We start from the raw sequence: 21,376 nt of genomic DNA, 5'->3' as shown, positions 1-21,376 counted from the left end.
CAAATTCAACATAATTGCCATCAAAATAACATCATCATTCTTCACAGAATTAGAAAAAAAAATTCTAAAATTAATATGGGAACAAAAAAGAGCCCGCATAGCCAAAGCAAGACTAAGCAAAAAGAACAAATCTGGAGGCATCACGTTACCTGATTTCAAACTATACTATAAGGCCACAGTCACCAAATAGCATGGTTCTGGTATAAAAATAGGCACACAGACCAATGGAACAGAATAGAGAACTCAGAAATAAACCAAAATACTTGCAGCCAACTGATCTTTGACAAAGCAAACAAAAACATAAAGTGGGGAAAAGACACCCTATTCAACAAATGGTGCTGGGATAATTGACAAGCCACACGTAAGAGAATGAAAGTGGATCCTTATCTCTCACCTTATAGAAAAATCAACTCAAGATGGATCAAGGACTTAAATCTGAGACCTGAAACTATAAAAATTCTAGATGATAACATTGGAAAATCCCTTCTAGGCGTTGGCTTATGCAAAGATTTCATGACCAAGAACCCAAAAGCAAATGCAATAAAAACAAAGATAAACAGTTGGGGTTTAATTAAAGAGTTTTTGCATGGCAAAAGGAATAGTCAGCAAACATACAACTCACAGAATGGCAGAAAAATCTTCACAATCTATACATCTGACAAAGGACTAATATCCAGAATCTACAATGAACTCAAACAAATTAGCAAGGAAAAGAAAAAAACAATTCCATCAAAACAACAGGTGCTGGAGAGGATGTGGAGAAATAGGAACACTTTTCTACTGTTGGTGGGATTGTAAACTAGTTCAACCATTATGGAAAACAGTATGGCGATTCCTCAAGGATCTAGAACTAGATGTACCATATGACCCAGCCATCCCATTACTGGGTATATACCCAAAGGATTATAAATCATGCTGCTATAAAGACACATGCACACGTATGTTTATTGCGGCACTATTCACAATAGCAAAGACTTGGAATCAACCCAAATGTCCATCAGTGACAGATTGGATTAAGAAAATGTGGCACATATACACCATGGAATACTATGCAGCCATAAAAAACGATGAGTTTGTGTCCTTTGTAGGGACATGGATGCAGCTGGAAAGCATCATTCTCAGCAAACTATCCCAAGAACAGAAAACCAAACACCGCATGTTCTCACTCATAGGTGGGAACTGAACAATGAGATCACTTGGACTCGGGAAGGGGAACATCACACACCGGGGCCTATCATGGGGAGGGGGGAGGGGGGAGGGATTGCATTGGGAGTTATACCTGATGTAAATGACGAGTTGATGGGTGCTGACGAGTTGATGGGTGCAGCACACCAACATGGCACAAGTATACATATGTAACAAACCTGCACATTATGCACATGTACCCTAGAACTTAAAGTATAATAATAATAAAAAATAAAAAACAAAAAAAAAGTGGGCTAAGGACATGAATAGACAATTCTCAAAAGAAAATACACAAATGGCCGACAAACATATGAATAAATGCTCAACATCACTTAAGATCAGGGAAATGAAAACCAAAACCACAATGTGATAGCACCTTACTCCTGCAAGAATGGCCATAATTAAAAAAGAAAAATAGTAGATATTGGTATGGATGCAGTGAATAGGGAACACGTCTACACTTCTAGTGGGAACATAAACTAGCACTGCAGTATGGAGAACTAAATGTAGAACTACCATTTGATCCAGCAATCCCACTACTGGGTATCTACTCAGAGGAAAAGAAGTCATTAGATGAAAAAGACACTTGCATGTGCATATTTATAGCAGCACAATTTGCAATTGCAAAAAATGTGGAACCAACCCATATGCCCATAAATCAATGATTGGCTAAAGAAACTGATATTATATATATTATATATTTTGTGTATATATATTATATATTTTGTGTATATATTACATACTTTGTATATATGTTATATATATAGTATATATGTGATAGATATATCATATATATGCTACTCAGCCATAAAAAGAAATAAATTAATGGCTTTCACAGCAACCTGGATGAGACTGCTGTTTCTTTGAAAACTAAACATGCAATGACCATACAACCCAGAAATTGCACTCCTGGTTATTTATCCCAGGTAAAGGAAAACCTGTGTTCACACAGAAACCTGTACATGACTACTGATAGCAGACTTATTTCTAATAGCTAGAACTAGAAACAACCTAGATGTTTTTCAATGGGTGAATGTTAAACTACAGTATATCCATACCATGGGAAGCTACTCAGCAATAAAAAAGAATGGACTATCAATACAATCAACAAATTATCAGATAAATATGCAGAATGAAAAAATGTATACCAAAAGGTTACATGCATGATTCAATTTATATTGCAAATTTCAAATAACAAAATTACAGAAATGGGGATTAGATTAGTGGTTGCCAGAGATTAAGTATAAGATGAAGAAAAGAAGAAAGTGGGGATGCTGGGCATGGTGGCTGGTGACTGTAATCTCAGCAATTTGGGAGACTGAGGCAGGAAGATCACTTGAGCCCAGGAGTTCGAGATGGCCTGGGCAAAATTGCAAAATCCTGTCTCTACAAACAATATAAAAATGAGCTGGGCATGGTGGCACTTGCCTCTTGTTCCAGCTACTCAGGAGGCTGAGGTGGGAGGATCAATTGACCCCGGAAGGAGAAGGTTGCTGTGAGCCACGATCACACCACTGCATTTCAGCCTGGGCAATAGAGCGAGACCCCTTCTCAAAAACATTTAAAAAAAAAAGAAAAGAAAAAGAAAGAAAGAAAAGGAGGAGGAGGAGAAAAAGAAGAAGAGGAAACAGAGGGAAGTGGGTGTTTCTATAAAAGGACAACATGACTGAGATCATTTAGGTGATGAAAATGTTCTGTGTATTCACTGTATCACTGTCTGTATCCTCGTGCTGATATTGTACCATAGTTTTACACGATGTTACTACTGGGAAAAACTAGGTGGAGGGTGTAGCAGATTGCCCCATATTATTTCTTACAATTGCATGGGAATCTACAATTATTTCAAAATAATTTTTAATTAAAGCTGTTATATGTATCATCTCTTCTGTTTGGAATCTTTCAATAGCTTTACATTATTCTTAGAATAAAGACAAAATTAACTTGATATGCAAATTCTTTTTGGTCTAAATTTATCTCTCCAGCCTCACATCATACCTTTCTTTCGCTTATTCTTTTGTATTCCAGTCATGAAGGCATCCAAGTTTTAAATCCATTTGTCTTTCTACTAATTTCCACATGCTGCTCTCTCTCTGGAGTGTTTCTCTCTCTCCTTCATTCATCCCTCCTAACCACCACTTCATGTAGTTAAGTTCTCATGTTTTCTGAACCTACTCATGTATCTTTTTCTTGGGGATGGCTTCTCTGAACCATTACTCTGAACTAGTTAAATTATTTCAATATTTTTTAAATAATTGTATGCCTTCCTGCAAAGGGCTTATCTAGGTAAGTAATATGCATTGGATTGTGTGGTTATTTATGTTTATCTCCTCCATTAGACCAGAAGCTCCATGAATCAACCCTTATTCACAAGTATGTTCCCAGATCCTAGACTGATATCCCGTAACTGTTTTAAAAATATTTTTAAATAAATAGTTACATAAGAAGTTATGCTTAAAGAAACTTAGTTCCTTCCATCCCTCTCTTTAGCATCTCCTGAGGCACCTTATTTAAACCATAGGGCTCCATGGAACACAGTTTATTTGAAAAATGGCACTTCACAAGTATCTGTTGTTTCCTGACTTTTTAAAAATAGCCATTCTAACTGGTGTGAGATGGTATCTCATTGTGGTTTTGATTTGCATTTATCTAATGACCAGTGATGATAAGCTTTTTTTCATGTTTGTTGGCCACATAAATGTCTTCTTTTGAGAAGTGGCCGTTCATATCCTTTGCCCACTTTTTGATGGAGTTGTTTATTTCTTTTTGTAAATTTAAGTTCCTTGTAGATTCTGGATGTTAGACCTTTGTCAGATGGGTAGTTTGCAAAAATTTCCTCCCATTCTGTAGGTTGTCTGTCATTGTGGAAAACAATGTTGCAATTCCTCAAGGATCTAGAACCAGAAATACCATTTGACTTAGCAATTCCATTACTGGGTATATACCTAAAGGATTATAAATCATTCTACTGTACAGACACATGCACACATATATTTATTGCAGCACTATATACAATAGCAAAGACTTGGAATCAACCCAAATGCCCATCAATGATGGACTGGATAAAGAAAATGTGGCACATACATACCATGGCATACTATGCAGCCATAAAAAAGAATGAGTTAATGTCCTTTGCAGGGACATGGATGAAGCTGGAAGCTAACTAACACAGGAACAGAAAACCAAATACCACATGTTCTCACTCATAAGTGGGAGTTGAACAATGAGAACACATGGACACAGGGAGGAGAACATCACACACTGGGGTCTGTCGGAGGGTGGGGGGCAAGGGGAGGGAGAGTATTAGGACACATACCTAATGCATGTGGGGCTTAAAACTGAGATGAAAGGTTGATAGGTGCTGGGGTTCAATCAGGCTGGTGGGAAAAATATTGACGATAGTTACAGTAATAGCCAAAAACTCTCTTGGAAGGCCTGCGAGTTTGCAAAGCTTCACATTACTTGGCTAAAAGCAGACAGGGTCTCTTCTCAGGAGCCAGAAGGATTAGGGGGCAAGTACAAAGGAATGTGGGAAGTTTATCATACTAACCCGTTTACTTATATGGGCTTAAGACTGACCTTTGTCCTACCATGGGTACTTTACTGCCTCCTGCTGTGGGGGAGGGAGGTCGACAGAAGTTTATTACCCTATTACCCGCAAATGGTGTTTGCTTTAGGCCTAGGAACCTGGCCTTTAATCTTTACCCTCTAATGGTGTTTACTCACGACTTTTGTTAATTAGTCTTACAGAATAAATGCGAGCCTCACTAGCTAATCAGGGCCAAGCTACTGTTTACAGGACTCAGCAGGAAGCCTGTAAGCGGGTTGCACCCTCAGCTGGACTGGCAGAGCAGAATATCGATCAGGGTACATTTATTCATCCATTGCCAAATCAGGGGTCTGCAGGAACAGACCCACCACCAGCAGCTAGTGCCCCCAGGAAAGGAGCGCTCCCTCAGATAGGTGCAGCAAAACACCATGGCACATGTAAACCCATGTAACAAACCTGCACGTTCTGCACATGTATCCCAGAACTTAAATTAAAATTTAAAAAAGAAATTTAAAAAATAATAATAATAAAAAGAAAAGTAGCCGGGCGCGGTGGCTCAAGCCTGTAATCCCAGCACTTTGGGAGGCCGAGACGGGTGGATCACGAGGTTAGGAGATCGAGACCATCCTGGCTAACACCGTGAAACCCCGTCTCTACTAAAAAATACAAAAAACTAGCCAGGCGAGGTGGCAGGCGCCTGTAGTCCCAGCTACTCGGGAGGCTGAGGCAGGAGAATGGCGTAAACCCGGGAGGCGGAGCTTGTAGTGAGCTGAGATCCGGCCACTGCACCACTGCACTCCAGCCTGGGCGATAGAGCGAGACTCCGTCTCAAAAAAAAAAAAGAAAAAGAAAAGAAAAAAGAAAAGTGACACTTCAGAGTCCCATCTATTGTAGTAAAATGTAATGGTAAAAACTGTGGCTCTTTCTGTCAACATTTGGGATTGGTTTGGGACCAAACAATATGTAGTCCAGGTTTAGCTACTCTTAGTCCTAATACAAATGTGAGCCTCAGTCTCCCTCTCTCCAACTCTACTCATCTCTACTGTTTCCTCATGTGGCCACTATTTTAAATTTTCTGAAGCAAAGTTTGTCATTTCATCAAAATAGAATTGGTACTTCAAATGGGATCATTCCTGTAGCCTCAGAATTATGGCTGAATACTAAAAGTAAGGGAAAATGGTGCTACATACATGGCCATACTGCCCAAGGTTATCTATAGATTCAATGCCATCCCCATCAAGCTACCAATGAGTTTCTTCACAGAATTGGAAAAAACTGCTTTAAAGTTCATATGGAACCAAAAAAGAGCCCGCATTGCCAAGACAATCCTAAGTCAAAAGGACAAAGCTGGAGGCGTCACGCTACCTGACTTCAAACTATACTACAAGGCTACAGTAACCAAAACAGCATGGTACTGGTACCAAAACAGAGCTATAGACCAATGGAACAGAACAGAGTCCTCAGAAATAATACCACACATCTACAGCCGTCTGATCTTTGATAAACCTGAGAGAAACAAGAAATGGGGAAAGGATTCCCTATTTAATAAATGGTGCTGGGAAAATTGGCTAGCCATAAGTAGAAAGCTGAAACTGGATCCTTTCCTTACTCCTTATACAAAGATTAATTCAAGATGGATTAGAGACTTAAATGTTAGACCTAATACCATAAAAACCCTAGAAGAAAATCTAGGTAGTACCATTCAGGACATAGGCATGGGCAAGGACTTCATGTCTAAAACACCAAAAGCAACAGCAGCAAAAGCCAAAATTGACAAATGGGATCTCATTAAACTAAAGAGCTTCTGCACAGCAAAAGAAACTACCATCAGAGTGAACAGGCAACCTACAGAATGGGAGAAAATTTTTGCAATCTACTCGTCTGACAAAGGGCTAATATCCAGAATCTACAAAGAACTCAAACAAATATACAAGAAAAAAACAAACAACCCCATCAAAAAGTGGGCAAAGGATATGAACAGACATTTCTCAAAAGAAGACATTCATACAGCCAACAGACACATGAAAAAATGCTCATCATCACTCGCCATCAGAGAAATGCATACACCACATCTAAATACACTGCATCTAAAATTTGCAGAGCAGCCAACTAGCCACTGCAGTTAAGGTGGTTACTTCTCTGTGGTGATGACTTACAGACACTGTTCAACTAGACATACACTACCACCATCACCACCACTCTTATGTACCAGTATATGAAAACATCACATTGTACACTACAAATACATACAATTTTTGTCATTTAAAATAAATTAAAAAGTAAAAACAAAGAGCATAGGGAGCATGGGAGGAGATGATCACAGAGTGCTGTGTTTAGAAAAGTTATTGCTAATTTTCACTCTAGGGGAGAGAGGAGAGCATTTTAATCTCCCCGAAGCCAAAAAGGGAGGCACCCATAGAATAATTTATGGATAATGGGGGTTATTGAAGAAACAACCAGCATTGTGTTGCCTGGAAACAAACTTGTTGAGATTCAGAACATAGGGCCTCTCTCATGATGATCACTGGAGACATCATTGATGAGAAAATTCTTAAAGAAATTAATATATGTCCTCTGGAGTCTCGGGGTGTGTGTAAGTACACAGATTCTTCTCATCTAGAGACTTCCGAATGCAAGAAATCTTCTAGGAGACCCATGCTAACAAGTGCTGAAAGACCTGTGCTACCATGTATTTGAGAAGAGGAGTAACACCTTCACTTATTCCAATTTGAATTTACTAGCTGGATAATCCTAGTCAATTTATTTTAGGATGATAAACTTTATTTTCTTCTTTTATAAACAGAGTAAGGCCAGTATCTTACGGTAAAGATGAAACATGTTAATATTTGTAAAACTACTGACTACCTGGCAATAATTGGTTGGTATTTTTATTGGTATGAGAGAGGATAAATCTGTGGGCTCTGGAGTTGTATGTTAGAATCCCAGCTCCACCACTTACTAAGATACATGATCTTGGAGAAGTCACTTCAGCTTTCTATCTCTCAGTTGTTGCTCTGAGGATTAGTAAAGCAAATAACAGTGTTCATCATAGTTCTTATAATCTTGTTAAGCATTAAAGTCAGTGATCTACATATTTGTCTCCCTCCATCTCTTGTACTATATTTCAAATGATTCAAATCTATCTTTCAATTCAGATCTGTGTACTACTTAAGTCACCAGTGGTAATTCAGTAATTAAGATCTGTCTACTATTTAAGTCACCTGTAGAGGCTATGTTTACTTGTTTATCTGTTTCAGAGACTGTATTTTTTGCTAGGCCAAGGTGGCCTACTTATCTTTTTATAATGTCCTATAGCAGTGACAAATATCAGTACTAAATCCAGTTTTAGAAAAATACTAATCTAATGTGGGATAGATTTTTTTGGCAAAATACATTAAATGTCACTAACTGCACATGGATTTTAAACTACTTAAATACATGTGCGTGGCCTTGCATATCTTCTTGTTGCCACTTTAACTCCATCACAATCACAATTAGCACCACTTTGAAATACATGCACTGACATATAAATAAGCACTCAGTAAATATTGAATGAATTTGAATTTTTGTTTTTAATTCTTGGAACATTTGGGAGATTGTCTTATTCATATTGTGGTTAGAAATAACAGAGCTCAACTTTAAGTAATTTAAGCAATTTTTTTTTTAAAAAAAAAGAGGAATGGATTTTATTGGAATATTATGGATTATTATGGAAGCCTAGGACAGGTGGGTCTCTCAAGGGGCTGAAGTCAGGTCCTGGGAAATCATTAGCAATACAGACTATTCTCCCTGCCCATCTGTCGCTTTTCTTTTCCACAGAGATACCTGCTTCATTAATTCTCTCTGCTTAGTGGCTTGCACGTGACAGGAAGAAAAATAAATTTGGTTTTACTCTAATGTTTAATCTCTTTTCTATTGACCAGCTCAGCTGACTGATCATCTCTTGGCGTCTTCTGTTTCTGTCAGGAAGTCTGCTTGCTGCTCCTTTGGGGACATTTTTTTTTTCTTTCTTGTAGCTTTTAAGATCTTATTTATATTATGTTGGCACAAAAGTAATCATGACAACATAATATAAATAATCTAATACTTTATGTTGAGTATTTTCATTATGATGTACCTAACTGTGAGTTTGTTTTTATTTATTTATCTTGGAATTCGTACTTTTTCATCCAAAGATTAAATCGTATATTTCTTCTGGAAAATTCTGAGCCACTGTCTCTTCCAAAATTGCCACTGCTTTTTCTCTTTTTTCCTCTCTCCCCTATTTAAACTCAGGCCACTGTTTTTCCTGTCATCTATGTCTCTTCTTCTCCCTTATATTTTATTTATCTTAATCTCTTGTACTATATTTCAAATGATTCAAATCTATCTTTCAATTCAGATCTGTGTACTACTTAAGTCACCAGTGGTAATTCAGTAATTAAGATCTGTCTACTATTTAAGTCACCTGTAGAGGCTATGTTTACTTGTTTATCTGTTTCAGAGACTATATTTTTTGCTAGGCCAAGGTGGCCTACTTATCTTTTTATAATGTCCTATAGCAGTGACAAATATCAGTACTAAATCCAGTTTTAGAAAAATACTAATCTAATGTGGGATAGATTTTTTCGGCAAAATACATTAAATGTCACTAATTGCACAGTAAATACGAGGTAACTAACATGAAATCACACCACTATCTTATTTAGAGCAACATGGACTTGGTTTTACCTTTCAGGATGAGCACATTTCCAAAAAATGAGATTACTAGTGAAAGATTTCACTGGTAATTAGGAAAAAAGCTTTAAAATGATAATACATCAGAGTGTCTTGCGGCTGATATGTGACAGGTAGGACATGTTATTTATAAAGTAGTTCCAGCCTTACGCACTAAAGTTACCAGCCTTTCTTCTTTCTAAAAATGAGCAAGAAGTTAAGAAATTCCTTGAATTGGTGTCTGGTCATGCAGCAGTGCTGAGAAGGGATAGTGAGAGTAGTATCCTGGTGGGGCAGAGGGGTTGGATGTAGACATCATTAATAATCATGGTTTAGCTTCTAAATACACTAGGAATATGACTTCTGATTTGTAATCTCAGGTAAAATAGAGATAAATTGAAAAGGCCAGTAATAGTACAGTAAGATTAATAAACTGCACATCAAAAATGAACTACATGAAGGCTCTGTTTGCAGTGAGGTTTCACAGGACAAGTCACCTGCATTTTTCTTTTTACATCTGACTTGCAAACCACTCTTGTAGACATTTCAAAAAATTCTCTCCATTTTCAGTTTCCTGAATCCTCCAGGCATACAAAAGTGCCAACCTGGATTGTTATATCTCTAGGCACCCGTCAAGTTTTACCAACTCTTGCTTCATCTTGGTGAGATCCTGCCTTATGTGCCCATCCTTCAGAAGATGCATCTTATTCCCAACTAGAATGTTGTACACATTGGGGCAGAAATGCTTCATCTCTAGGGTTCTTTGTCCTATGAGGTTTTCTAAACTCCCAAGCTATTGATGAAGGAACACCTCAATATAACATTGGTGTCCGAGTAGGAAAGAGGCCTCAGGTGATCTTGACCTTCCTGCCCAGCTGTGTCCCATATAGCCAACCCCATATACTTTCATTTTGCTTCAGGGTCATCTATGGGGTTCTCTGGTGTTTGTCCTTGTGAAGACCATGAGCAAGCAGGTCTTGACATAGGTTCTGTCACAATAATCACCAGCTTCTTTAGCATGGCAGCCATCATTCACAGAGTTCTGTGAGACATGGTCAGCATGATAGAGAGGTTTCACAAAGTACATTAAACTTATCAGAAAACAGGCAATCAAGCAGGAAGTCCAAATCCAGTTGCTGCTCTACCAGTCATGAGTTTAAAGACTCCTGTGGGTTGGTACAGTGAAGACTGCAAGCAAACTTTTAAAATATTGAAGATATTTATTTTAAAATTGTTTTTAGGTAATTTTATTATTTCTTTTTCTTCTCATATGGTACCTCATATTTGCTGCTTAGTCTAATTTCTTTCTATCATATTAGGTTGGTGCAAAAGTAATTGTTTTTGCACCAACCTAATAGATTGACATATATATTAATAGGGTTTGGCTCTGTTTCCTCACCCAAATCTCACCTTGAATTGTAATCCTCATAATCCCCAGGTGTCAAGGGCAGGACCAGGTGGAGGTAATTGGATTATGGTGGCGATTTCCCCCATCCTGTTCTCATGATAGTCTTACCAGATCTGATGATCTTATAAGCATCTGACACTTTCCCTGTTTGCATTCATTCTCTCTCCTGCTGCTCTGTGAAGAGGTACCTTCCACCATGATTGTAAGTTTCCAGAGGCCTCCAAGACATGCAGAACTGTGAGTCAATTAAACTTCTTTCCTTTATAAATTACCCTGTCTTGGGTACTGTGAGAATGAACTAATACACATATATAATTTTTATCTCTGAATTTATCTTTAGAAAGAAAGATATTCTAAGGTTCTGCTTTTCTAAGTGGTGGTATCATGGTTGTTGATGGTACACAGCAATGGTACCAAGAAAATCTGAGCAGGTACATAAAGTATGTCATTTTATACCTTCCAAGTCCTGGAATTATCAGCCTGAAATTATTATAATTTTCATATTGCCTCCCAAGATCATAAGCATATTTTTTTTGTCTTGTGCATAGAGTACAATTCCAACTGCCCACCATGTATGGAACTTTTGGCCTCAAGTATCATACCTACGAGGCATAAAGCCCCAGTTCTTGGGGTATATATCAGACATGCTATTCCTAAAAGTAGCCCTGCTTCACCTTCTACTTACAGTGAGGATTTTCTCTGTTTTCAACATTTAGGAATTTCACTTTTATCTCTTTTAACTTATTACAATTATATTTTTATTTTTTTTTATTTCTAAGTGTTTGGAGCAAGAGTGCAGAGTTATTGCATCAGCTTAATCTACCATTTAGACCAGAATCTTGAATTCACAATACCTTGGTCCCAATTCCAAACATCAGGATGGGGAGAGTGATTGGCTCAGATTATATCTGATCACTCTTGGATGAATCAATTACAAGTGGTGCAACATTATGTAATAGAAACGTGTCTGCTAGGGGCCACCTATGTGTGTGAAAGGGCATCCTACATTATAAGGTTGCTAGGCAACCTATAATATTTAGAGGATAAAATATTTACCATAAATATTTACCATAGAAATCCCAAGAAATACTTTTACTCATTTTTATTCTCTGCTTAGATTTCTTCATCTTAAAAATCAAGATGGCAAATTTTCTGCTTATTATATGTTTTAAAGTTGACTTGTTTAAAACCATCATGTTCAAAGAGATATGTATCTGGCCTTATATAAATTTTAGATATCCTTCACAAAAATGAAAGAAGTAATCATCATTTGACATATGATTTGGGTTTTCTGTAGACATCCATGTAATAAAAATGAGCAATAGGCTCTTATTCCTACCAGATGATAAATGAAAATAACAATATATAAAATATTTCCCTTAGTAAGTTTCACTGTGGGTTGTGGTTTTAGTTGTTGTTGTCTGTTTTTGTGGTTTTTAAAAGCTTCAAAGCAGCCTGAGTGATTGGTTAATGAAAGAGGTGGAGCCTTCATATTATGAAATGTTATCATCATCAAATTGATTATTGGCAGGAATAGGGTTTCAATTTCACATTGCAGGGTTCACACAATTGGATACTCCCATGTCTATAAAAAGAAAACTCTTGCCTGGGGCTGAAAATGAGTGTTTGCCTAAGCTTAGGTAACAGGGAAATAAACCTTGCATACATGTAGAGATAAACAAAATGCCTTAAGAAACATGGTAGATCTGCATCCTATTCCAAAGGAAATTCAAGAATTTATTCACATTGGCAAGCTTTTTGTAAAGAGTCTATTACTTAAATATATTTCAGATCTTCCTCTTCAGCTCTTATTCCTGATAACCGAGTATTACGTCTCTTATCTCTAACATAGCCCATGCATTCCTTTAAAATTACCAAGTGGATTCTGTCTGTTTACTTTCCTTTCTAATGCACTTCGAGGAATATACTGGTAGAAACTTAAGTCAGCAATATGTGTCAGGTAAAGAGTGTCTGCTCATTATAAGCCTGTCAATAACTCATATTTGTGCAGTATTTTTTTCCAAAATATGTTTGCTACATTGCTCATTCGATCTTCAAGACAACACTGTAAGAGTTAAATTTTATAACTAAGTCCAGAAAAGCTTAGAGGTCTTTCTGGTATTTAATCCACTAACATAATTCTCCAAAAACATATTTGTTGAATGAATGAAGTAGTAGGAATACTGAGTTGGAGTTTTAAGGCCTTATTTTTTTAAAATCCTAGCCTTTCAGTTTGGTAGTTTGGACAATATTGGGAAAGTCAGTTAATATTTCTGAATCTGTTTCCTCATCTATACATACAAAACAATAATACTTGATTTACATGTTTCTTTTTGGATTTGGTGAATTAGGGAATGTGAATACCATTTTTATAGGATCTGGCCTATACTACATGCTTAATATATATTTGTGGAATAACTGAAGTTACATCGAAGTGTTGCTTGATAATTTTCTACTTCAGATTTAGCTTCAGGTTAATTTGAAGATTTTCAATTTTCTTCTATGTATTTCATCATTAACAATATTTATATCTTAGCTCTGTTCTCCTTTGTGGGGAGCAAGGGCATTGCTTCACCAATATGGCTCTGAGAAGGATTAAATATTTGGAAGAATAAATTACATATGCAACTTTTAATCTCGTCTGTGGACACAGTCTCATCAGTGTTACAAAGACTATTGTAAGTTATGTAATATAAGTAGATGCATTTCATAATCCAACTCCTCTCTGCTACTATATTAGCTGTCTGGAACACTGCATTGAGAATAGTTCCAAGGCCAATCTGGTTTAATAGAAAAGAACCCCATGCGTTTTTAGCAATAATTACCCTTAATACAAGAGAACAAGAAGAACCCTTTTGCCCCACCTGTAATACTCCCTCAGTTATAGAAAGAATTTTTTTTTTCTTTGAGACAGTATCTCACTCTGACACCCAGACTAGAGTGCAGTGGTGTGATTACCACTTCCTGCAGCCTCGACCTCCCAGACTCAAGTTATCCTCCTACCTCAGCGTCTTGAGTAACTGGGACCACAGGTGCATACTACCATGCCCAGCTAGTTGTTGTTATTATTATTATTATTATTATTATTATTAGTTGTAGAGACAGGGGCTCACTATTTTGCCCACACTGGGTTTGAACTTCTGTTCAAATAACTTTTAAGAGCTTAAATAAACCACATTAACAGATATATTATCTTAAAGAGGTAACCCAGCAAAGAAATGTTGAGACATGATGACAGTGATGTTAGCAACTGTTAGGTCTTAGAAGTCTTTACAGACCATGCTATGGAGCTTAGATACAATTCTCAGATGTTGGATGTCATCAGAGAGTATGGAAACATATGAGGACATGGATGTTTTTCTTTCAGTTATCAGTGATTCTTAAGCCTGACTGACACATTAGCTTTAACTGAAGAGCTTTTAAAATTTACTGATAAATGGGAAGAACACAGAGGATTTTTAAAGGCAGTGAAAGTACTGCTTATGAAACTATAATGGTGGACACACATTACTATAAATTTGTATAAACCCATCAAATATATAATACCCAGAGTAAGCCTTAATGTAAACTATTGACTTTGGGTGATAATGATGAGTCAATATAGGTTCATTAACTACAACAAATGTAACACTCAGGTGAGGGATGTTAATCATGCATGTGTGGGGACAGGGAATATATGGGAAATCTCTGTATCTTCTGCTTGATATGGGGTATATGGGAAATATATTTTCTGCTCAATTTGGATATAAACCCAAATCTCCTCTAAAAATAACTTCCCTGAAAAATAAATTCTCTTAAAAAAACACTGATATCCTTTGCCCTACCTGAGACCAAGTAATCATAAGGTCTGGGTGGAGCCCAAGTGAAAGTGCTTTATTAAGGTAATTCCAGTGGATAGCTAGTGTTGAAAACTATTGAGTGTTGAAAACTATTGAGTGTTGAAAACTACTGAGTGTTGAAAACTACTGAGCTTGATCAATCTTTGTTTTAATTATATCCACTTGCTTCATCCTGGGATGAAGTATTTGACTGGAAGCCTTCTCAATAATATAAATATTACATTAACACATATGTTGTAAGTTATATGTATTACATACTATATTCTTACAATAAATTAAGTTTTTTTTTCAAACTCCCAAATACATGCAGTTTTCTTTTGAGAAACTATAATTTTCTACCTCTAAAAAAATCACATCATAAAAATAATGCCCTGTTTTGACTAGTTGCTAGTCTGTGGGAAAGAAACTTGGGATTGCCTTAAAAAGAAAGATATTGCAAAAATGCCAATGGCTACAACAGTCTCCTGTTTAGAAGAAATGAGCAACCAAGCTTAGCTAGTTGAAAGAGAAAATGGAAATAACGATAATGCTTTAAAGGTGATATGCTAGTCTAGTGTTTCTCAAATTAGGGCCCTTGGACTATCAGAAGTCCGTGGAGGTCTACAGTCTCTCCCTGATAACTGATCTTTAATTTGGCCTTTTCCTTTTTTAATCATAATCTAAAAGTACTGGTAGAACCATGTGCTGGTTTACCTGGATGACCACCTTTCAACTAAATGTGGCCTTGAGATTGTAGTGTCCACATTGGTATTTGTGTTTACAACCAGATGGATGCCAAATAGTGCTATAGTCGACCGTTGAACAACATAGATTTGACCTGCACAGGTCCACTTAGATGAGAATTTTGTTTCAATAAAAGTTACACTGAGTGTACCACTTCTCCTGCCTCCCCTTTCACCTCCTCTATCTCTTCTGCTTGGCCACCTCTGAGACAGCAAGACCAACCTTCCTTTTCTTCTTCCTCCTCAGCTCATACAATGTGAAGATGACAGGGATGAAGACCTTTATGATATATTTTCTCTTATGATAGTCTCAATAATAACATTTTCTATTCTCTAACTTAATCTATTGTAAGAATATAGTATATAATACATATAACTTACAACATACGTGTTAATATAACATTTTTATTATTGAGAAGGCTTCCAGTCAAATACTAACAGGCTACTTGTTAAGTTTTTAAGGAATCAAGAGTTATACACAAATTTTACATGGCATGGGGGATTGGCATCCTTAACCCCCACATTTTTCAAGGGTCAAGTATACTTTAATTGTTCTGAGCTAATAAAAAAGAACAGAGGAGGACTTAATATGTAATGATTCATTCAAGCCAAATGCATGAATGGTCTCAAGAACCACCTGTTTGAAAGCAATGTAAATAACACAAAAAATTTCTGGGAAAGTTGAATTGTTATATGCACACACTGATGATAAGCCATGCATTTCAAAAAAAAACACTCAGAAGTAGTTAACACCATATGGAACTTGCAAGAAGGTGACATAATTACAATAAACATCATTTGACATACTAAAATAATGATTTTTTATTTGGATTGTATTTGATTACAGTTTTTATTATATGTAAGTTGCAAATCTCTTTTGGTTTAATATTTGTATAGGAACTATTAGCATATGGAACTTAAATCATTTAATCATATGCATATGTAAATAATACAAAAATAATTTAATTCAAATGTAGGAGTTCTAGGAGAATTATTTTTATTTGTTAAGGGTATATTACTTCAGTTTGAGGAAAAAATGAGACCTTCTTTTGTTGAACAGATGATTTTCGCCATTGATAACTTCTAGTCTTACAGATAGATGGATAATTAGTATAGTTAGAATGTCTATTTTTTATTATACTTTAAGTTCTGGCATATATATGCAGAATGTGCAGATTTGTTACATAGGTATATATGCGCCATGGTGGTTTGCTGCATCCATAAACCCGTCATCTACATTTGGTATTTCTCCTAATGCTATCCCTCCCCTAGCCCCCCACCCCCTGACAGGCCCTGGTGTGTGATGTTCCCCTTACGGTATCCATGTGTTCTTATTGTTCACCTCCCACTTGTGAGTGAGTACATGCAGTATTTGGTTTTCTGTTCCTGTGTTAGTTTGCTGAAAATGATGGTTTCCAGCTTCATCCGTGTCCCTGCAAAAGACATGAGCTCATCCTTTATTTATGGCTGCATACTATTCCATGGTCTATATGTGCCACATTTTCTTTATCCAGTCTATCACTGATGGACATTTGGGTTGGTTCCAAGTCTTTGCTATTATGAACAGTGCTGTAATAAACATACATGTGCATGTGTCTTTATAGTAGAATGATTTATAAGCCTTTGGGTATATACCGAGCAGTGGGATTGCTGAGTCGAATGGTATTTCTGGTTCTCCATCTTTGAAGAATCACCACACTGTCTTCCACAATGGCTGAACTAATTTACACTCCCACCAACAATGTAAAAGCATTCCTATTTCTCCACATCCTCTCCAACATCTGTTGTTTCCTGACTTTTTAATAATCGCCATTCTAGCTGGCGTCAGAAGGTGTCTCCTTGCGGTTTTGATTTGCATTTCTCTAATGGCCAGTGATGATGAGCTTTTTTTTGTATGTTTCTTGGCCACATCAATGTATTCTTTTGAGAAGTGTCTGTTCATATCCTTTGCTCACTTTTTGATGGGGTTGATTTTTTCTTGTAAATTTGTTTATATTGTTTGTAGACTCTGGATATTAGCCCTTTGTCAGATAGATAGACTGCAAAAATTTTCTCCCATTCTGTAGATTGCCTGTTCACTTTGATGATAGTTTTTTGTTTGTTTGTTTGTTTGTTTGTTTTGCTATGCAGAAGCTCTTTAGGTTAATTAGATCCCATTTGTCCATTTTGGCTTTTATTGCCATTGCTTTTGGTGCTTCAGTCATGTAATCTTTGCCCATGCCTATGTCCTGAATGGTATTGCCAAGGTTTTCTTCTAGGGTTTTTAGGGTTTTAGGTCTTAGGTTTCAGTCTTTAATCCATCTTGAGTTAATTTTTGTATAAGGTGTAAGGGAGGGGTTCAGTTTCAGTTTTCTGCATGTGGCTAGCTAGTTTTCCCAAAACCATTAAATAGGGAATCCTTTCCCCATTGCTTGTTTTTTGTCACGTTTGTCTAAGATCAGATGGTTGTAGATGTGTGGTGTTATTTCTGAGGCCTCTGTTTAGTTCCATTGGTCTATATCTATTTTGGTACCAGTACCATGCTGTTTCGGTTACTGTAGCATTGTAGTATAGATTAAAGTCAAACAGCATGATGCCTCTAGCTTTGTTCATGTTGCTTAGGATTGTCTTGGCTATACAGGCTGTTTTTTGGTTCCTTGTGAAATTCAAAGTAGCTCTTTCTAATTCTGTGAAGAAAGTCAATGGTAGCTTGATGGGGATAGCATTGAATCTATAAATTACTTTGGGCAGTATGGCCATTTTCATGATACTGATTCTTCCTATCCATGAGCATGGAATGTGTTTCCATTTGTTTGTGTCCTCTCTTATTTCCTTGAGCAGTGGTTTGTAGTTCTCTTTGAAGAGCTCCTTCACATCCCTTGTAAGTTGTATTCCTAGGCATTTAATTCTCTTTGTAGCAATTGTGAATGGGAATTCACTCATGATTTGGCTCTCAGTCTATTATTCATGCATAGGAATGCATGTAATTTTTGCTCATTGATTTTCTATCTTTAGATTTTGCTGAAGTTGCTTTCAGCTTAAGGAGATTTTGGGCTGAGACGATGGGGTTTTCTAAATATACAATCATGTCCTCTGCAAAGAGAGACAATTTACTTCCTCTCTTCCTATTTGAATACCTTTTATTTCTTTCTCTTGCCTGATTGCCCTGGCCGGAACTTCCAACACTGTGTTGAATAGGAGTGGTGAGAGTGGGCATTCTTTGTCTTGTGCTGGATTTCAAAGGGAATGCTTCCAGTTTTTGCCCATTCAGTATGATATTGGCTATGGGTCTGTCATAAATAGCTCTTATTATTTTGAGATACAATCCATCAATACCTAGTTCATCGAGAGTGTTTAGCATGAAGGCTGTTGAATTTTATCAAAGGTCTTTTCTGCATCTATTGAGATAATCATGTGGTTTTTGTCCTTGGTTCTGTTTATGTGATGGATTACATTTATTGATTTGCTTTTGTTGAACCAGCCTCGCATCCCAGGGATGAAGCCAACTTGATCTTGGTGGATAAGCTTTTTGATGTGCTGCTGGATTCAGTTTGCCAGTAGTTTATTGAGGATTTTTGCACTGATGTTCATCAGGGATATTGGCCTGAAATTTTCCTTTTTTGTGTGTGTGCCTCTGCCAGGTTTTGGAAGCAGGATGATGCTGGCCTCATAAAATGAGTTAGAGAGGAGTCCTTCTTTTTCTATTGTTTGGAATAGTTTCAGAAAGAGTATTACCAACTCCTTTTTGTACCTCTGGTAGAATTTGGCTGTGAATCCGTCTGGTCCTGTGCTTTTGTTGGTTGGCAGCCTATTAATTACTGCCTGAATTTCAGAACTTGTTATTGGCCTATTCAGGGATTCAACTTCTTCCTGGTTAATTTTGGGACGGTGTATGTTTCCAGGAATTTATCCTTCTACATTTTTTTTTTTTTTTTTTTTTGAGATGGAGTCTCGCTCTGCTCCTAGGCTGGAGTGCAGTGGCGCGATCTCGGCTCACTGCAAGCTTCGCCTCCCGGGTTCACGCCATTCTCCTGCCTCAGCCTCCCGAGTAGCTGGGACTACAGGCGCCCGCCGCTACGCCCGGCTAATTTTTTTGTGTTTTTAGTAGAGATGGGTTAGCCAGGATGGTCTCGATCTCCTGACCTCGTGATCCGCCCACCTCGGCCTCCCAAAGTGCTGGGATTACAGGCGTGAGCCACTGCGCCCGGCTCCTTCTACATTTTCTAGTTTATTTGCGTGAAGGTGTTTATAGTATTCTCTGATGGTAGTTTGTGTTTCTGTGAGATCATTAGTGATGTCCCCATTATCATTTTTTATTGTGTCTGTTTGTTTCTTCTCTCTTTTCTTCCTTATTAGTGTGGCTAGCGGCCTATCTATTATATGTTGATCTTTTCAAAAAACCAGCTCCTGGCTTCATTGATTTTTTTGAAAGGTTTTTTGTGTCTCTGACTCCTTCAGTTCTGCTCTGATCTTAGTCATTTCTTGTCTTCTGCTAACTTTTGAGTTTGTTTACTCTTGCTTCCATAGTTCTTTTTAATTGTGATTTTAGGGTGTCAATTTTAGATCTTTCCTGCTTTCTTCTGTGGGCATGTAGTGCAATAAATTTCCCTCTAAATATATTTCTATTATCATACAAGAACTATAGAATCTTAGCAAATAATCTTTAAACCCTAGAAATTTAATTAAAAAGCCCACCTCCCTAATATTTTAGTTTCTACTTTTTGAGAACTTAACTTGATTTATTTTCAACAATTAAAGGATTTATCGTTCATAAATCATTTTAGGCAATCATGTGATGATTTTATTCTTATGAAAGTACATGAATTAAAAGTCATGGTTGCAAATATATTTTTTAGAGCCAGACTTTCCTAAGCACAAATTCCTCTTGTGCTATTTATACTTGAGTGGCCTTGGGCAAAGTACATAACTTCTCAAAGAACCTGACCCATGTGAAGATAATATTGGTACCTATGTCAGGCAATTGTGAAGATTACCTAGATAATCTATGTGAAATGAAATGACCTAGATAAAACAGAAAAGTATGGTATTCATTAATATCTTTTCTGTGTGTGACTTGATCAAAAGTTTTATGGATAAGAGTAAGAGATCTGCCAGTCTCTGGTTTTCCGCTTATGTAATACAATCTCCTAGTTTTCTCATCTGCAATATAAGATTGTTAGAGCACCCTCTTTTGTGACTTCATTGATCTTAATCTCTTAATTCCTCAATGAAAGGACATGTGATTGAAATTATGTCTACGCTACCTTACCTGAAATCCTTAGGGTCAGATGTGTTTTAAAATTCAGAAATATTTGGATTTTACAAAGGTTACACATTGTGCATACTGAGTATTACATAACAGTCCCCAGCTGGATCTGGACACAGAACTTGATAATCAAATGTATTAGTATTTCTACCATAAAGTATATGAATAGTCACACTAAGTAGAGAACACAAAACCTATTATATAAGTAGCATTACGTTATTTTATGTTAGATTTCTGCCACCAAATGAGTTTTGATATCAAGACTATATAAAACTTTTCATTTTATGAACGTTTTAAATTTTAGGGTTAAAGATAAGCATTTATGCACCTGTGTAAACTACTCCATGGATTACTTCCACCACTAGAAGCATGCTGTAATAAAAATATGATATAATAAAACTCAAGATTTTGGATTCAGAAACTCTAATTCCATCCTTGATTCTTACTGTCTAGCTTTGTGAAATCAGTTAACTATATTTCTCTGAATCTTAGTTTCTATATTTGTAAAACCAAAGTTTGAATAAGAAATTTTACAGGGTTCCTTGTAAGATTAATAGTATATTTCTTTTAGGGAGAAGTGAAGGGGGAAAAAGAAATACATGTATTTATTATCACTGAACTGTACATTTTAAAATGGTAAAGACAGTAAATTTTATATGCATATTTTGCCTCAACTAAAAAGTACATAAACATTTTAAGTAGTCTATCTTAAATAAATGAAACGATGGACATTAT

At 36.7% G+C, this 21,376-nt stretch overlaps 1 protein-coding gene across 1 annotated transcript in view; it reads right to left on the bottom strand.

Moving 5' to 3' along the window:
• Window positions 1-21,376, bottom strand: part of DLG2 (discs, large homolog 2 (Drosophila)) — a 2,293,993-nt gene that overhangs the window by 1,594,883 nt on the left and 677,734 nt on the right. The gene's annotated exons all lie outside the window — the stretch shown is intronic.

This window comes from Colobus angolensis, unplaced genomic scaffold (genome assembly GCF_000951035.1).
Source record: "Colobus angolensis palliatus isolate OR3802 unplaced genomic scaffold, Cang.pa_1.0 Scaffold174, whole genome shotgun sequence".
Taxonomy (NCBI): Eukaryota; Metazoa; Chordata; class Mammalia; order Primates; family Cercopithecidae; genus Colobus; species Colobus angolensis.
This window is presented reverse-complemented; position numbering and strand designations above follow the sequence as displayed.